The sequence below is a fragment of the Melopsittacus undulatus genome, chromosome 13 (assembly GCF_012275295.1).
Source record: "Melopsittacus undulatus isolate bMelUnd1 chromosome 13, bMelUnd1.mat.Z, whole genome shotgun sequence".
NCBI lineage: Eukaryota > Metazoa > Chordata > Aves > Psittaciformes > Psittaculidae > Melopsittacus > Melopsittacus undulatus.
Window position 1 is genome coordinate 456,896 of NC_047539.1, and position 19,519 is coordinate 476,414.

Genomic DNA, 19,519 nt, shown 5'->3' on the forward strand with positions numbered 1-19,519 from the left:
GTCTTTTCTACCTACTTTGGTTATGGGTCTTTTGAGAGGGTTTTCTGACAATCAAGTAGCTTTTAGTGGTTATCAGTGACCACAAGATCAATTTACACCCTTAGAAAATAAATACAATTCTCGCTTACAACAAAAAGCAAATGTGCAAGTAGAGAGGAAAAGAAGAGAGAACAGGATTAATAAATTACAATTGTTCGCAAGCACTAACATGTACTGAAAATGGCAAATTCTCTGGAGTATAGCTGAGCTTCTTTTATTCAGGTCAATGACTCCTTTTGTGATTCCCTTCTCTAAAAAAGAGCATTTTTTCAATGATTTATGTATAATAATCTCCACATCAGAATATCTTATTTTTTCACTATGTGTTTGTTAAACGTGCAGCAAGAATCTCACACTGCAGCCCTTAGCCTTGAAAATTCAACTGGGATAAAGGCATAAGGATATAAATATAAAATAGAAATATTTATTACTAAAGCTGATGCTTATGATTTGACATGTAGGTAAGGAGGAAAAACCCCACTATTTCAGATTGCTGAGTTAAGGCTTTAATGGTGTGTTTCAGACAGATACATGAGGCTGTTTATTAAGCAAAAAAGAAACCCATCCTTTCACAGGCCACCAGAGCAGGAAGCTGCAGTAAGCACCACAAAGGCAGCTTTGCATTGGTCTGTGGAAGTGCTGTCTCTTTGCAGCCTGTAGGAGTCAGAACTGGCCAAAAAAATTACTATTCTTATTTAAATGATGAAGATGACTTGAGTCAGTTCAAAGAGATTTGCAAGTGCTTGAATTCAGGGTGGCCTCTTCAGGCTTGAACTTCATCATGGATGATTTTCAGCCATCTCTACTCCTGCCTGGTTGCCTATGTAAAACCTGGTTCAAAGTGTTCACCCACCACTGCGCAGAAAGTGGCTGTTTCAAGTTCAGCAAATGGCATTTCTAAAGAGAAAATAATTCAGGTGTGCACTTGTTTGAAGTCTCATTCATTTCAAAACTTGTCATCCAGGCAAAGAGCAGGACAGAGCCCTGTGACAAAACGGATATGATTTCCAACAGTGACTCTGAAGACTGAAATATTATCTAAGGTAAAAACTGAGCGTATCATTTCTTTGTCTTAAATCACAGCAGTTCTTACATAGGAAAACCTCTTATTGGGCTACAAAAGTCAAAGGGAGCATGCCACGTTGAATTATCCTGCCAGTAAACCCAGGGCTGGATTAATTCTCATTTCTACCCTGAAGACTTGAGAAATGCAGAGGCCAAATACAGGAATTCTACACTGGGCAAAACTGCACCATATATGAATAGTGACAGTATTTTGGAGGCTATAATGTGTTACAGAAAATACTCATAATTTTGATTGACAAGTGAAAATCCCAACAGATTTCAGTTGCAGTACGAATTACCTTTTTTACCAGCTCATACTGTACCTGTCCCCACTGATGTAGAGGGTTCCATTGTATTTTCTGTCAGTACAGAAACCTGCATCAACATAAAATCCATTTTCAAAATCCGTGTTGGACAGATCCCACGTATAGAGGGGAAGGAGGAAGGAAATCAATTGATAAAATGGCAGATTTCCAGTCTCTTTCAGCTAACAGGTCTGTTCCACCCTGCCAGTCTCTGGCCAAGACTTTAAAGGCAACCAAACCTTCTTACTAGAGCTGTGTTCTCAAAATTGACTGGGTACTTAGTAGGCACTGACGTCCATAAATATTTCACGAGGAAAAGAATGCATTTCCCAAGCATTGACTAGCTACATATATTATTTATGTGAAACCATAACTTAAGTTGAAAAACAATAAATGCTTCAACAACAGACCTGTTCACAACCTGCTCTGTTACTAAGTAAAATGGGCTCTGGCTATTCCACAAGATCTCCTAACTATGCAGAAATTCAATGAGACCTGCATATGAACATGACCTACAAAAGTGGAGTACGAGACTGTAGTCACTTCAGCAATACTAGTTAACTTGGAATTACATGAACAAGGGATTATAAAACCCTGAGGTTTATTTACATTTTACATTTGTATTATTCTCCATGCTTCCGTTTGAAATCAGGTCTCCCACTCTAAATAAAGGGCATAACAAGGAAGTGGTGTTATCTCCCATTTTATACACAGAGGGTTAGAGCTCAGGGAGATCAAGAGCTACATTTTCCATACCATGCCTCCAGCATAGCCCACCAATAGCCTTTTCTGAAGGAAAAGGTTACTACCAGAAGAGATGTAGGTGAGGAAAACCAGAGATTGCTTTTCCCAGCTTCATTGGAAAAGACTCCTAAGGACCTGGGATCCAAAATGAGACTCTACACTTCAGCAACTCAGCTACAAAACATCCCTTTCTTGGTAAATGATCTTCAAAGAGGTTTTTAAATGACTGCTTTGTCATTCAACCTGTTCAACACCGTGGAGGCAGCATCTCAGAGGAGATGTAACAGACTACTGCTCTTTTGCCTGGAGCACTCATAGCATTAATGGAAGTTAATTCTGCTGGTGAAAAGGCTTAAGTGAGTTTTGCAGCTCATAACTACAGCCAGGGAGAAGGGAAAAGCTTTTGGAGGGGAGAAAGTGGATTTAAGATGTAGGCAATACCACCACCATTTATGTGTTTATCAGTCAGCTGGCAGCTAATGGCCCATGTACAAACTCAGGATGAAAGTGGGCAAAATAAACCACATTCTTTAAAAAAAACATCTCTTTCAGTGGCACAGAAAAAAAAAAAAACTAATCTAAAACATCCAAAAAGCACCCCAGAAAGCTATTTTGAGTTTGTTCTTTTGGCAAGAAACAGAAAGTGCCAAGATAAAGTCAGTCAATTCAGTATTGTGAAGGGGAAAAATAAAAGGCAATCAAGCCAGTGGAAGCTCTGGAGACAAAACTCACCTCAGTGCAGACAGCAAGAAGGATATTTATGCACTATTTATACCACTCCAAGTGCAAATTTAGTCTTGCATCAATGATAATGCACGTTTCAAAGATCCTTCTGCAGCTCTAGCATAATATTAATAACACAGCAATGAGAAGCTGAGGAACCAGAACTACTGCAGCCACTCTGGGCAAGATCAGATGGCATATTCCTCTCCCCTTGACCCTCCAAGGCATCACACACATCCCAAGAAGCAAGCACCCATAGCAGGCTGAAAGCTGCAACACAGCAAAGGCTGTGTTAGTAGAAGAGCAATTCCAAACATCTCCTTGTTGCTTCTCAGCTCTTCCTCCATTCCTTTCACTGCATTAAGCTGAAGTGAGAGAGTATGGGTGCTATGTGGTTTTCCAGTGATGTGGCGAGGGCCAGACCAACAATCACTGTTGGAGCAAAGGCATGCATTAGTGGGATGTTAGGAGACAAACCTGGCTGCTGTTCTGCCTCCCCTGCACTTTGTGGAGGGACATAAAAGTGTCTCTGAAGTCACCCTGGAGCTCTGACCCTGCAAAGCATGGCAGGAGGTAGGTCTGACCCAGCCCTGCTACCCTGCCTTCTTCACTAACAGAAGAGCACAGATTCACATCCCCCCTGAAATACATGGTTCTTGGTAGAGAAGCCCACTCACTTATTACAGTATTATATGGCAAGTGTGAACTAATTCAGCTCATTTGGATCCAAGAGCTCTCAGCAACAGACAGGAAGATAAATAACCTTGGAAAAGGGGGTGTTGACAAGCAGGAATTTTCTTCCTCCACTCCTTCAGCTGCAACAAAGTATCTTCAGAATCAGAGCCTTCACTGTTCTCTTCATGTTATTTTCCATTGAAAAAGCATTTCAGGGAAGTTTTGCTTCAGCTGAAATAGGCAACTAGCCCTTGATACCTAGTTCTTCCAAGGCTTCAGGAAGAGGGGGATTTTAGGTAGCACCCACCCTAAAGATATGCCCAGCCCTGTGTTTCCACCTCATCACTAAAGCCAGACTTCACAGACTCCATTACAAGTGGGTTTTTTGCCCCTGATCATTTAACTGATCAGCAAGAGGCAGTGACCAACCTAATGCCTTCAAAGGATTATTCAGGCATGTGATCCCATACAGTACCTTCAAAGATTGTGACGTATCCCCAGTTTGGTTTCATCAAATCCAGGATGATACACACCATCACATGTATGTCCAATGACCGTATCCACATATAGTCACTGGCAGACCAGAAGTGATCCAGATTCCCTATGCTCATCCTCAGCGCGGAAGAGCTAATTTCACACTGAGTATAAAAGAAAACAGTAGGACTGTGTCCAATCCAACTCCACTCTCCATCAGTCTTAAGCAGACATGAATTTGTATACGCCTGGAAAAAGAAACCCTAACACAGCAGTGTGAAATCACATGCAGCTTTGTCACTCTAAGGGCTCACACTATAAAACCTTCATTGCTCCAGTCCGTGAAGCAAAATGACAAATGACTCCAGTCAAAAGCTTACAGTCAGGACCTAAATCTTCCACCACCCCCCTTCTGCAGGAATTAATTTTAGGTGTTCTGTGAGATAAATTGAATTTTGCATTCTTCCAACTGCAAAAATAGATTGTTCTAGTTATTAAAATAAATATATGGAGAAAAAAATTGAAAAGAGAAAGGAAATAGTGGTGTAGTCAGAGTCATGCCAAAGAATCACAGAGGTACCGAGACACTTGCACTATATTTTTGCAGAAGCACCAAGGACGAAGGGAAGAAAAGGGGGGGGGGGGGGGGGGAGGGGGGGGGGGGAAGGGGAGAACCCAACACCTTTTCAGAGTCTTTCTGGAGGCAGTTTAAGGTTAAACTAAAAGCAGATGTCATAACTTCAGCTGTGCTGCACCAGCTGACTTCAGTGGGAGAAAGAATGGACCAAAAATTGTTCTGGTTAGACCTCCAGCAGTTGTGGTGCATTCTCTGATCAACACAGTAGGTTTATGCCTCAATTACAGATTTTGCCTGAAATAGACCACAGTTATCTGTTTCAAACAGCCCTCCTCTCTTCCACTAGGCACCAGACAGCATTTTTCATTGACCAAGTTTAGTTCTACACAAAAGACACTGCAAAACTTTAGTTGTCCAGGAAGCTGCAGTTGGACTTCCCCCAACACAGGCTGTGAGGTCCTCGTAGAATCTGTCTTGATCCCTTGGCCACCATCTACCTCCTTTCTTGTTGCATTACTGCATACTTAATACTGATCAAGATACCTACCCCCTACCAACATTTCAGCAAGAAGCAGAAGTGTGATGCTCCTCAGGCAGTAAACAGGCAAAATATACCAGATACTAAAGCTTCAGAGGTTAGAATTAAGGAGACTGACACCAACATTTTTGAGCCCCTGAGACTATTAAGCAGCAACTATCACTTAAGGCCTGAGTTTTCCACTGGACTAGGACCTCACAGGTCATCACTGTGACTTGTTTAGTAGAATATTTTGTTTTCTGACAATTGCAGCTCAAGCCCAACTGGAACTATTCACCAGGCTTGGGAAGAAACAGTTACAGAGACGAAGATATTGTAAAATAAAGCTTCTGAATTTTTCTAATGCAAAACACTTTGAGAATAAGGGCTTCATTTTAGCTCAAAATATTAATTTTACTTAAAACAAAGTTCTTACTAATCTTTTGATTCAGCCAGCAAAACAAAAACTTATCAGTTATTTCCATAGTGCCACTTAGATTTGGGCTCTGAATGGATTTCAGTACAGAAGAACAACAACCAAGTGCTGTGTTGCTGACTCCAATCAGTTAATTCTTAGTTCTGCAATAGTAGATTTTTTTCTTAAAGCCCCAGCTTCTTGAATCATGTGATTCTATGAATATCTCATCTCTCTTTCCCACAGAGAGTAGAGATCTGATCATTCGGGTTCAAGCACCAGCTCTCATGGTGGAGCACTAAAGCTCTAAATGTCCCAAGCAAGCAAAACATGTATTTTTTTCCATCTTACTAATTTTAAAGTCAATCTTATAATATGGCCTGTTTATTATTTGAACTGATTTTTGAACTCTTAGGCTGGAGAATATTGCAAGTGACTTTCCAGGAGCAATTGAGAAAGATGCTTCAGGATATCTCCATCCCTTGGGCTTTTAACCCTTCCCTGCTCCTGGCCCCGTTCCCCATTTGTTTTGGGGAAGGCCACCATCAGCCAGCAAAGCTTAAACCCATGCAAACAGTAAGAGTTAATTTGTTGCAACGTATCTGAGTGTAGTAACTGATTACATTTTTCCCCAAAGGAAACTTCAGTTAATTTGGTTAGTGACTCATATGCCAGGCTGCCAATTACAACACAGATGATTACACACATAAATTCACGTCGCAGTGGCTCAACGATCACAGGCAGGAAAAAAGGAGACCAAAAAAAAAGGGAAAAGAAGCAAATGGAAAGGAATAAAAGCTCCCCTTTACCACTCTGGGACTTGGGAGGGGGTGAATGCCTCACCCTGCAAGGTGCTGGGGTCCCCAAAAAGGCCACTGGAGACAGAGTGCCAAAGCCTACAAGGCTGGGACATGACATCTGTAAAATGGCTGCATCTTCTAGCTTTCCATTTGGGATTTTCAGTGCAGAAATGCATTGCACACTCTCTTAAAGACTGTTTGCCAGTATCATTAGAGGAATCCATACACAAAGAGAGCAGGAAGGAAGTTAAATGAGCAGTGCTTGGCAGTACATCAGTAAATCATTTAAAGATAACCTGTGCATACCAATACCAAAAGCAAAATCCAATTAAAGTAACTTATTACAAACCTAGTCCCATTTCTGAAGTGCTTTATATTCCTAAGCAGGAGTGGGAGAGGGAGAGGAAAGAAACAGGAGAAGGAGTCAAAGTCTGATACTACCACATGAGGAAAGCCCAAGCTAGGCATTAGGAAAAAAAAAAATCCTACATGCCTCGTCAATTGGCCAATGAAATCAATATCAAGGGGAGCTGGCCTGGCTCCTGGATACACAGAGTCAGAGAAAATGAGACTTTGCACTTAAAAGCAATAGGAAGCTCTGACATTTGGTGGAGACCGTAGGAGGAAGAAGGTGTTCTTTTATCTTAAATGAAAGATACTTCATTGGCCTAAAATGTAAGTCTAGCTAGACACCCCTCTAGACAAACAGCTGCATACCTCCTTCATTCAGGGTCAACAGGCTGCCTATAGCATAACTCATGCATTTCCTTGCTGGAGAGGTTAAAAGCCTTTACAAAGAATAATTAAGCTCTGTGGCACCAGGGTACTATTAGACCCATTTTAAAAGGGAATAACTAAAAGGATGTAGTGGGTGAGTTGCCCAAGGTCATTAAGCAAGTCAGTGGCAGAATCCAGTATTACACACAGATGCCTAGTCTCCCATCCTCACCTCTCTCCAGGAGGCAACTCTCCTACACTGGCCTTTATTAAATAACCATTACAAAAATGTATTAATTTTAATTTGGAACTATGTAAATTGACTCTTTCCCAAAAGACTGCAATTGGCTGTTAAATAAATACCAAGTGATTATTGCAATCATATTTGCAAAAGGGTGGATCATCAGTGTAATATGCTGGGTTCAATAAAAAGGTTATTGCCTGTCAAATAAACATGATGAGCAGAGCCTGGACTGATGGAGCATATTCAGTCGCTGCCTTTGGTGGGAACTGCAGTTGCTCAGCACAGTTCAGAGTCTGAGATCAAGTATTTTGTGCAATATGGAAGGAGAAAACTGGCTCTGCCAAAGCAAAGATAACTCCTATAGCAAGATAAGCTCAGGCTGGGTTCTGGCACCCTAAACTTGATTATAAGGACAGTTAAGTCTCACCAATTTCTGTAAAAACAACTCGGTGTGAGATGCTGTTCTTAAGGGTACAGGTAGTAGCAACCATCCCTATAGCATGAAAGAATAAGATGATATTGAGAATGATGAGAATGTTAGTGCTAAATTAAGTGCAGATACAGGAAGCTAAGAATCTTGCTTCTGTTTTTACAACTCAGCAGAAACAGAGAGCAGTAAACACAGTTGAATATTCAGATTACATCTTTCAGAGAGATGGTCTGAACACAAAGGGAGCTGTTTTAAATTGCCCATTTCTTTTCTGGTTTTCCAAAGTGCAACTTTGCAAGAGTAGCGTTTGTTCCATGCTATAAACTGCAGTCATTCAGTTTTAGGCTGCTTCATGCCGCCGAGCCAAGGGCGAAGGGGCGTTATTACAACAAACCCTCCGTTCTGATGCCGTTTGTCAGTGGGAGCAGCATGTCCCACTGGAACAACAAGTCTTGCTGCTGTCGCAAAGCAAATATTGTTCTTTGCAAAAGCGAAGAGCTAAACAGTCAATGTATGTAGTAACTGCTGCCTATGTTAAATAAACAATCTCTTTACGAGCTGCTCTCCCAGCCCCGGGTCGGGGCAGAGGCGAGCGAGGAGCAGTTCCGAATTACAGCACTAGGTGGCAAGCCTCCAACAAGAAGTAGGTGCTGGGAGCAGAGCCTCAGCCGAGGCTCCACCGTCACCTGACAGCAGTTGCGTTGTGGAAAAACGTGCTTGATTTAAACACCTAATGCCTCCCATTAAGAGAGACATCTCTATATGCTGGCATAGAGCAGCGGCTGCAGCACCCAGGACGTGTTGTACTGCAGTTACTGCTTAGAGAGAACAATTCTTACCATTCTTATCTGCAAACCTTACCAAGATGTTCTTTTCCTGTTGCTATTTCCTTAATATAGTTACTTTTTTTTCTCCCCTCCCCCTTCACATTTAGACTGGTTTGGGGTTTGCTACTGGAAACAGCTGAAGGCTGAGATACGGATTTTAGAAGACATGGGCTCTGCTTGATTCAGAGGGAGCCAGTTTGGCAAGTGTGTAATGTGGTTCTTCACTGACTGCAAGCCAGGCAGCACAGCCCCGCGCAAATCCGCGCTCACACAGCCCAATTAGAATGTTAATAATAATTAAGTGTCTTACTCCTAAGACGCTCCTACACAGGGGAATGCTAAAGTGCCAGTCAGCTCATTTCATTACACGCAGCCAGACACCTCTCAGACCCTGCATGTTTGCTAAGGGAGCGGAGCCATTCCAGCTCCAGCCAATCTGATTTCAGATGATCGGCTCAACAAACAAATTAGAGCAGCCTACGGGAAGAAATGTGGACCAGAAAGAAGTCCAGCTGTGGCAGCTGAGCTGTACCTTTCACCTCCAACTGAGCCACAGCAAATAAATACAGGGTGAAAGCTATGAATTTCCAGTTTGTAGGGGTTTGTGGGAGTCTTTATCTAGCTTTGGTTCACACGCTTCAAAGCAGCTCCATTTCAGATTTGAGATAATCCCCTAATTAAACACAAACTCAGCCTTAAGCTGCATGTCATCTGATTTCTTACCCCAAAAATCAGAACTGGACACAGACTTGCTGGAGTTGTTCAGCTTGCTCAGCCTCAAGATTACATTTAACCGGACAGCAAGAGCCAGCCCAAAGGTTGCCTGCCATCTGTCTGAACCACGTGAGTCACCCACCTTCCTCATCCTTCATGAATGCTGAAGTCTGGCTCACAGCTGACCACAATGTGCTGCTTATTCACAAATCAAGCCCTTTCAGATGTTAGTTTGCAAACATCTATGGCCTTTGGCAGGCAATCGAACAGAAGGCTAGTAAGAAGGAATGGTGGGCTTGCTGTTGGAATAGTTTTTGGGTTCAAGGTTTGCCCTTCTGGTAACATCCAAGAGGGGGCTGGGAAGAAAAGCTTGGATACAATTCTCATGGTCAGAACCTTTTGAGTGACTCAAGAGTTCTGGAGTTTCATTATGCCTGGCTTAAAAGGCATGAATTTAGTATGTTTGATACCAGAAATGTTATAGGGCTACTTCTCAGTCAAGCTTCTACTTTCAGAAAGAGGAAAAAAAGTGAGGCAAGAAGCAAAATCTACCAGAGTATGGAAACAGAAAGCCCTGTTTATTCTGAGTACACTCCAACTAAAGCAGATACAAAATAAGTTAAAGCAAGGGCTGAGTCATTCACATTTCCAATAAATTAAAGGAAAAAAAGTCTCATCATTTTGCACTCTATTTCACATCAGAGAACAATCACAACAGACTACTCGCTTAATGCAATGATGACTTTATCCCTGCCCCCAAGGGGTTTCTCTGCCTCTCTTGCACAGCTCTGAAAATTATCACATTTCCCCCCATTTTATGTCTCTCCCCACACCCAGTTTACCCCATTTCAAACACTCTGGGTTCACACAGCTGCCTGTTTGCAGTTTACTTTTACCATCCTTTGATATGTACCAGCTGCAAGAGCTAAAAACCACACAAGCCCATGTATCTGCTTAGATGTGCATGATACAGCGCTACACCTGATCATGCACCTGAGCTCACCCAGATCCAGCTTCCCCAAAAGACTGGGAGCCTGAGCAAAATCAAGCCGGTCCAGCAACCCAAATCCAGTAGACAAAGAACAAGTGAAGGTCCCTATGGGTCTTATTTTAGTTTCCCCACAGATGATCAGAAGGAAAGCTGTTGGCCCAACTCACTGCTATGGTAGTAAAGTCTTGCATACTCACCTTCAATTTTATCTTCAGCCCTTGGGAAGCAGCAAGCTACATGAGAAATCTAAATCGAGGACTCAACTTTCTGTTCAGCTCGAGCCCTTGTAAGAGATAGAAAGTTTAATTAAGCCAGGTACAGGTACTAATGGCTTTCACTGCACAAGATCAGTGAAAAGAATCATGGCACTTGGGTTAGAAGGGATCTGAGGGATCCCTTGCTCAAACTCCTCCTCAAAGGAAAACTAAGTTACAGTGCTACATATAGCACAAAACCTTGAAATGGAAGTGAGCATGTGGGGAAGTTTCTAGGAAAAAGTCTTCCCAGACCTTTTTAGAAATGTCTATCCAAGTTTGGCAGAGCCACTGATCTGTTACTCATTAAAAACTATACTGCATTGCTGGTGTGCTCCGAGCCTCTAAAAGGTGGAATCCAAAGTGTATTGTGAAAACCAAAAGGGAAATGGCTGCATTTGAGTTTAGCACAAAAATCTAATTATAATTTCACAGGAGAACTGAGGGAGAATGGAGTAAACTCCTACACTGCACTCATTGCTTGGAGATTCTGCCACAGGGAGGCAGAGAACTGAGAACAAACTGGAGACTTAATGTGGGTACTCACTCCCACAGGGATGCTGCTGACTGACTTCACTGGAGCTATATTTGAAGCAGACTGTTTTATATCTTCAGCCCACTTTGTACAAGATCAAATTCCATCCACTCATAAACAAGAACTTCTGTTTTCCACAAAAATCTGATTACAAATTTTAAACAAAAAAAGCAACTAAATGTGCAAAAATAAGTTTGAATAACTCTAGATGATTTGCATTGGCATTACTCTGCATATACAAACTTTCAAGCCATGGAAATAGTGAAGTGTTCTTGATAGTCATTTTCCCCCCTCAGCCAAACAGTAACAAGCAAGTCTGGTTTATTGTTATTGCAAGGCAATACAGTGAAACTGTATGAGAATATCTGAGAATGTAAGAAGTATGAAAAGAGCCCAGTGGTCTGAGCTTGGTTATTCACATTCAGCTAATAAGACTGATGTTAACTTCTGGAAGCATCACTGTCTATAAATTACAAGCAAATGAGTTGGGCAATTAGCTGGAAGCAAAATGAGCATCCTCATATTCTGTAAAACACAGCATTTTGTAAATAAGTGCTTGATCAAATAATCATTTGATCTTCAGGGTTGTGTAACCAAAGTTCTCAATCACTTCTCCTCAGTTGCCAAGAGCTTCAGAATTGCGGAAGCTTTATCATTTTGTCAACCTTCAATGCACAGAAATGTTGAGGCATGTCCCCACAAGACGATTATCTGTCTGACTTGCAGTTGAAAGCTATTAGATGTTACTTTTTACATTAGCTGAGAATTGCCCAGTTGCAGTTTCTAAGTTTGTTAAGGTTGACAAAGATGAGCATGACAGACTCACGGTGATTAAATGCTGCTTGAATTTATTTCACAACGTGCTAAATGTTTCTTATGATACAATCTTAAAATTAGAATGAACTGATCTTGTACCTGCTGAAGTTTATGACATGATGAATTCTTCAGAGAGTAAATTACAATGAAACATTGATAGCAAATTACTTGGCTGTAAGTGTAGCTCATCCAAAAAACACATTATGACAAAACCAATGCACTTTGTTCAGTCCTATACATCTGCTCTCATATGTGATCTCAGCAAATATGACTATCTTCACCTTATACAATCACTGTCACTGAGCAAGGGAAAAAAAAGAAATCAAATCAGACTTTACAGCCATTGCTGTAAAGAGCTAAAACTTTACTAAAAGCTGAATATGGAGAGTTTGCTGAGAAAGAGTGTATGTATTATACACTAAAAAAATAAGTTGAGTGTGCAGCTACTTCACAAGTGGTGTAGTTGGACGTGGCATATTCCTCTATCTTCAGAGTCCTCATTCTTTCGATTTCTTATAGTGTGTGGAATTAATTATGCCCATTTCTATCTCAAATGCAGAAGGGGAACAAATAATTTCCTTGGATAAACAGACTTGAAGAGATTGCAGAAGACCACAAAGTATTGATTATGTAAAGTTTGAACTTCAAATTAAGGCCCGAGTGAAGGTTAATTTCAGTTATTCATGTAAAGAGTATTATGACTTGCTTTTAAAATGTATTGAAAAAGTATCAAAACTGGTTGCAAGTACTATTTTCAGTAAAAAAATTGAAGTTTACAGGACTGAATTGTATATTTAGGGGTAGTGGATGTGAACATGAGGAGGAAAAAAATACAGGATTTGCTAAGGGAAATGGCATTTCTTTAAATTGCCCATTCAAAAAGGGCATTCTTCCCTTAATCACATAGTTATTTCCAAGAGAGGTGATCATCCTGCTTTGGAGGCAGAAGAGAGGCAGTGGTCAGGGCAGCACTATGCTCTAGCTAATCTTAGCTGCAAAGCCCCCTTTGGTTATTCTCAGTAGTCAACAGAGAGTGAAGAACTTAAGTACAACTGCCAGGTTAAACTGGGGACAGGTTTAGTTCCACCTCTATAGCCACTGCTCTGTCCCAGGCAGGTCACAGCTCAGATGGAAGACAGACTGTAACCATAAGTTTCCCACAGGCTCTGTCGAACCTGGCTTTGAACAATGCCAGGAATGGGGTATTTACTGCTTCTTTGGGCAACCTGTTCCAGTGCCTCATCACCCTCACTGGGAGGAACTCCCTCCTTACATCTAACCTGAGCTTCCCTTAAGTTCAAATCCATAAGCCCTTGTCCTATCACTACAGTCCCTGATGAATTCCAGTATCAGTGGGTCAGGAGACCTGCCTTGTGTTCTGGCTTTATCACTACACATTTTTACTCCCATCCATGTGACAAGGTTGCTGCTCCTGTAATTACTATTATATTTCCAGTACAATTGGTCTGGAGTCATTATATATACATGACTTCAGGATGCTGTGCTGAATTCTGTGTTCACAGAGCCACAGAAACTGACCTAGTTGTGTTCACACTTCCACTAGAGATGTGGTATAACTTTAAGCCGGAGAAACCAAGTCTCTCTTTGCAGTGAAACCAGAGCATGCAGGTGGTGAAGATGGTTTGGACAAGCTGGTGCTTAGCTGTCTCCTGAAGTTTACAGCTGACAATCACTAAGGAAATTCAAACATCTAACAGGCTCCAGTACCCTGAAACTGCTACCTCAGTGCCATGATAGCCATGCAATGTCACAAGGGACACTCCAGCTGTCAGTCTCTCATTAAGATGGTGTAACCCACAGAATTTCCCTGCTTACCTCTGTGGGTTTGACCACTTTGAAATAAACCCTTGAGAAGTTTCTGTCTTTAGCAGCAAGATGGACCAAGGGTTTTCCGCATACCTCTTCAATGCAATGCTTTGGAGTCAAATGCTTCTGGTATTTTAATATAAGGCTTCAGGAAGCTTCATATGGTTATGTTTCCTTTTTAGTGTTTGCACATACCCACACCCAACACTTCATTTTCTTAACACACAAATGTATTTTTGTATAATAAAAATGCTGACAAGTTCTAGTCAGGGCTTAAGAAGTTTTAGACATGAAAACTTGTGCACCTAAAACAGGATAAAGTGTTCCCTTTGCACTAATTTCTGATTTTACAGCCTGACCATCACTGTGAGGATGCAGAACAACAATGCAAGGGGTATGTGCTATATAATGTCAGCTGGCATCAGCAAAGGTGCTGGGGATACTTCAGAGCTCTAAGATTGCTGACTGTTTTCATGGCATCACATGAAACACAGAAATAAAGAGCTCCTCTTCTATGATCTATAATGGAAGTTTTGCTTTGCTGTCTATCCCTTCTCATTAAAAGTATAAAACACAACGCAAGATAGGGATTAGACAGAGGCAGGCAAATGCAACAGAGCCACAGGGAAGAGCTCAAGGAGCGAAAAGGATTGGCACATGTACCAATAAAGCCAGTCCTGATGTCAGCTGCAAGTTGTGCTCTTAGAAACCAGAAGTGAGTTTCACTCAAAGAACAGAAGAACAATAGGCATAGACACTGTAGACCACACAGGCATGTACACCCATTTCCTTCTCCTGAGCCCCTGTGCAGGTGTTAAGAGAAACCTCTCCCCAAGCAAACTGTCATAAAACTGTTATTTTTTTCTTTTCTAAATTCCTCTTACAAACAAACAGGCACATACACTTTTCCTGTGAAGCAAGTTCAGGTTTTTTCCCTATTTAAATTACAAACACATCAGAAATCTTCCTCACCACAGCACATCCTGTCTTTTCTCTGTCTGACACTTAGAGTACAAACTCTAAAGAGTCTGTCTGTATTTTTTATGTCTTATACAGAGCAAAGTCATATTCTCAATGTTTACCAGTAAGTAGAAAAAGCCGATACACGTATACAAGGTTATATGATATATACCTAACTTACATATGACATACACATGACATGGTCAGTAAAACAGGCCTGTACAAGAAACTTCTCTACTTAGACACACAACAAAACAGATCCTGACTTGTGTGCTGGGGCATGCACACATGACACAGTGCATAAAGAAGGCCCTTGCAAACATACATGCATGCATCTGATTTGTAAAGGCCTCCAGGACCCCTTCAGACTGGGAGACATATGGGGGAAGCAGGGAGAGGAGGACAGCAAAGGGAAAATGTCCACAGTTCACCTTTTCATGATGCTCATCAGTGAGCGGCTCAGGAAGGCAGGAGTGACTCAGCCACACAGACATCGTGCATTGGACTGAGAACAGGTTGAGAACCACTGCTCGGGGTGATCCCTTTTGCTGGGCAAGAGCAAAGCAGATGCATCTCTCAGCAGTTCCCAAGGAGCAGCTCCAGTCAGGCGCCATGATGACATCAACTCTGCTTTCGCAATTATTTAACCTCTGTCTTTCAGATCAGCAATGAACCAGCAAGGATGACTAATACACACATCAGCTCTGGAAAGTTATCCACTCTCCAAACAGGATGCCTATTCCCTCAGAAAAAGACTCTTTCATGAGTGTATTTGGTTTGTATTTGGGAAAAGGCTGTGTGAAGCCAAACATTATGTATCCATAAGAAGCTAGAAGCAAACCCCTGTGCCCCATGGAAATGTCAGGCCCTTTGTCAGAAAGATGCATATAAAGCAAAGGTAATTGCTTTTTCTCATTTCCCTGTGTCATTTTGTACTATTCCCCTCCAACTCTGGCTCCTGCTCTTGTTTTCCATATAAGCATGGAAAAAAACAGTGTCTCGTAACAGACATATACAATAAACATGCAGATACTCGAGATGTAAACTGAAAGGGTGGCATTATAACAGAGCCTCTACATCAACCTCAGGACCTTGTCAGCATAATGAGTGATAGGACTGGGATCTTACAAGATCCAGGAAAGTGGAAAAAGAGTAATAACAATTACAAAAATCTACTTGTATCCCAACAATTGCTGCTGGTTCAAAAGCAAGTCATATCTTGTGTGAGACAAATGCATTTTATATGATGTTTAATCTCACAGGAATTCTGCAGGAAATACTTAGAAGCTTGTTAGAGGAAAACATGAGAATCTACTCACATGCACAATAGGAGATTTTTATATGGAAGACCTCCTGTGATTCCCATCCTCACAATAGATGCACATCATGCAATTACAAACATGCTGCAAAATAATGCTGCTTTCACTGCTCCTTTCTATTAACTTGAAGCTTAAGTGGAAAAAGGCAGTATAGCTCTTCCTTCCAACTGAAGCTCAGATAAAATGGAGACACACAGAAGAAGGAAGTTGTTGAAGATCACCTGGAAATCAGGGCCAGAGGCAGAAATAGTGTGTTTAGAGCACTAATAAATCTTAATGACCCTAACTAGTCCCACCTGAAGCTTCCAAGAGACCTATGGGCCCTAAACCCTGGGTCTTCAATCACTATATGAGCAAAGCTGTTAGTAATACCTTTTTCCAGCTCACACACATCCATGCCTGTGCCTGATCAGGAACTTAGTTGATGTTGACCCCTTGACTGATTTCCTAGCTTGACTTCAGACCTGCCTCCTCACTGTGGACCTGCCTGGTGATCACTGGATTGTGTCTGGCCCTGGTTAGCCTCACTAGACCTGATCCTGACCTGTCGATTGACTTCCTGGCTTGAGGTTGGACCTGCCTCATCACCACAGAATTGACTGCTTATCTGACTTTCAGTTGAAGCTGGCTCTCACTCCCAGGCCTGCCCTGCTTGCCTCTCCCGAGGGCTGTGGGACAGGGCCCCTGGTTGGTGAGGACACTGCCTTGCAGCCACATTATCCCCTTTGGCTCTCTGTCTCTTTGGGAGCAGCTGGTGCTTGCTGCACCCTGTCATTATCCTAGTAGACCATACTGCCTCCCTCCCTTGTTTCTGTATCACCAGGGGCAGGAAGAGAACTGCCACACGTATTTTATTAGGACCAGGGAGCTGCAGCAGAAAGAAATTCAGGTACACATTCAAACTGGAACTCTGTTCACAGTCTTGAGCATGTTCTTCCTCCTACTTCATATTGGAGATGGCAGTATTGCCTGCCCCAGTGCAAGCAGCAGTAGAAGACATTCAAGGGGTTATATGAAATGGTTCAAGATCTACATCAGTGTCCCTTGAAAATAAAAGATCTTGACTGACAAGAGTAGGAGTGAGAGGAATCAGGATTTAGCAGGAGGAAGTGATCACAACAGGGGGCTTGAGACCATGGGAAGGAAAGGCAGAGACCTGGGAAGGAAAGCACTATTAGATCACCCAGTAAGACAACCAGAGGATGCAGATGCTGCTAGTGGGGAGCAGATTTGTGTTGGGCTACAACATAGCACTGGGGTAGCTCTAGCACTTGGAGATGAGAAAGGCAAATGGGTTAAGCACCCACTGGATGGAGGATGAGAGATGCAAAGAGATCATGACAGAGAGTGCCAGGTTGTCCTTTGCTTGATGTTAGATACATTCCTGTTCTTAACTGCAGCTGGGATCTGGCATCAGATCTTAGCTTTCCTGAGCAGTCTCTGGTTCAGACTGCAGCATTTCATCAGGGTTTATATTGTAGTAGGGGACCTGGATGTCTGGAGCTCTGGTTCCACATGGGAAGAGAACAGCTCATCCAATAGTTTTCTCTCTAACTACAATCTCACTTAAGCTTGTCTTTTCACATAGAACAGGAGAAATTCCATGTACAGCTCATGCTGAGGCTATAAGGCAGCAATTGTCTAAATCTTCACATATAGGCAATTACCGGCCTTTCAGTTTGGAAGCTGAAGAAGGTGACTCAACAGAAAAGGATTCAGGCCAAGTCAGTAAGGTCTTTTCCTTGGGAGTTAGATAGAAAGCAAAATAACTTCGAGGGAGGCAGGAAAAACTGTCTGTTGCGGAGGTTCACAGTATGGAATGCAGCTTTTCCCACAGTCAGTTTCTCTGCCTTTCCCTCTTCCATTCCTGAGACATCCATGTGCAGCCTGTAGAATGACTGTGCAATTAAAAGAGGAAGAAAGAAGTTAACACTTTTTACCTCCACAGCATCTAATACCTCGGTGTCTACAAACCCCCTCAGAAACTGCTTACCTATCTCAGTAGTACAGTTCTTTTGCAAGAACTGGGCCTTGATAGGAGGTTAGAAATTTGGAGATTAGAAATCTCTGTCAGCCCACAGTTCACAGTGTGGAAGTAAAGACCAGGATCCAGGCTGTTACAGGAATGGACGTAGTGAAGAAAAACTGTGGATTACACCTCTCTGGGGTCCTGCAGTGGCTAATAAGCCTAGAGAAGCACTGAAACTCTCTTAGTCTCTCCCTGCTGGAGGCAGGCCAAGGGAGTCTGCCTTATTCTTACATGAAGTAGTATCTGAAGAAAGATCAAAGGATGAGACCAAGATTTCATGGCTAGTGAATCAGGCAAGTCTGCCAAGGGGATCTTTATAATAAAGGGAAAACTTCTGCACTTGGTGACATACTAGTTATAGGGTATTTGTTTTCTAGATCTCACTAATATGACTGTTAAATTCCTTGAGTTAGTTGATGGCTCTGTAATTTCATAGTCTTCACATGGGAAAAAACTGATGCAGGTGTTTTCCAATGTGGTGGGGGTTCAGGTGTATTTTTGAAATGTAATGTCTGAGATTCCTTCCCTTTCAAAGGGATTTGGAAGACTCTCTTGGCTGCTTTGGAAAATATTATCTTAAGCAACAGTTTCATTACAGAGTTACCACTGAAGACAGAGCAAGCCCTAGTCTTGTAAGGAAACGCTTTTAGGGCCCAGCTAGCAGAGCTAAATGTGATCTGTTACTGTCCCCTTGCCCTTTCACCAGAGCACCTTAAAGCACTCTCTAATCATAAATGTAGGAAGAATTTGCTTCCCTTCTGTCCATCCCCACACTGCTATGGGAAAACAAAGAATTATTATGACAATTGAGCAATTGTAAACCAGAATAATTGACTTGCCAAAGGCCAGGTAGCCAAACTGGGGGACTGATCCTGAGTGTCCCAGTTCCTGCTCCTCCTCTGGAGCCAAGACGCACAGAAAAGTCAGAATACTTCTTCCCTGGGGAAGATTTCATTTCCTTCTTTGAACACGGAGGGAGGGGCCCCTCTAAATCACAGGTTAGGCAGGCACTCAACTGAGTTAACACAATGCACTTCCCTACACCATGTCTTGAAGGTGTAGTTAGATGTTATTACATGTATTGCTGGAGCTCCTAGAGGTCTCTGCCAAGAGCAAGCTCCATTGTGTTGGACACCGTTCACACACAGTATGAGAGAGTCCCTGCTCCCAAAGAACTTTAATATTCTTTGATATTTCTGGGAAATGTTTCATGAGAGAATTTCAGCAGAGAGCACAGAGCCTGCTTCTTCTTTTTAACCTGGATTACAGCAGGATAACTCCTCTCACTTCAATTCGTACCTGTCAGAGGCGAGACTCCAGATTTCTTACATTGCAGCCTCTCTTTTAAAAAACATGTATTACAGAGAAACGGGAAAGGAGTGGAGAGTTGCCATGAATTTCCTCCATGTCACCATCTTTGGTTGCTGTTGTGGAAACACAGCAAGGCACGGCAACTGCTATTTCAGTGCACAGAGCCATCATTGAGCCCCAGATGGTGACCATATGATCTGTCCCTCTTAAG

General features: G+C 42.2%; 1 protein-coding gene across 1 annotated transcript in view; it reads right to left on the reverse strand.

The window, feature by feature from the left end:
• MYL10 (myosin light chain 10) overlaps positions 1 to 10,590 on the reverse strand; it is a 63,912-nt gene extending 53,322 nt beyond the window's left edge. Inside the window, exon 1 of the mRNA XM_031055089.2 lies at positions 10,455 to 10,590. The gene's annotated coding sequence lies outside the window, so the exon portion shown is untranslated. The remainder of the gene's footprint in view (positions 1 to 10,454) is intronic.
• Positions 10,591 to 19,519: the final 8,929 nt, after the last annotated feature.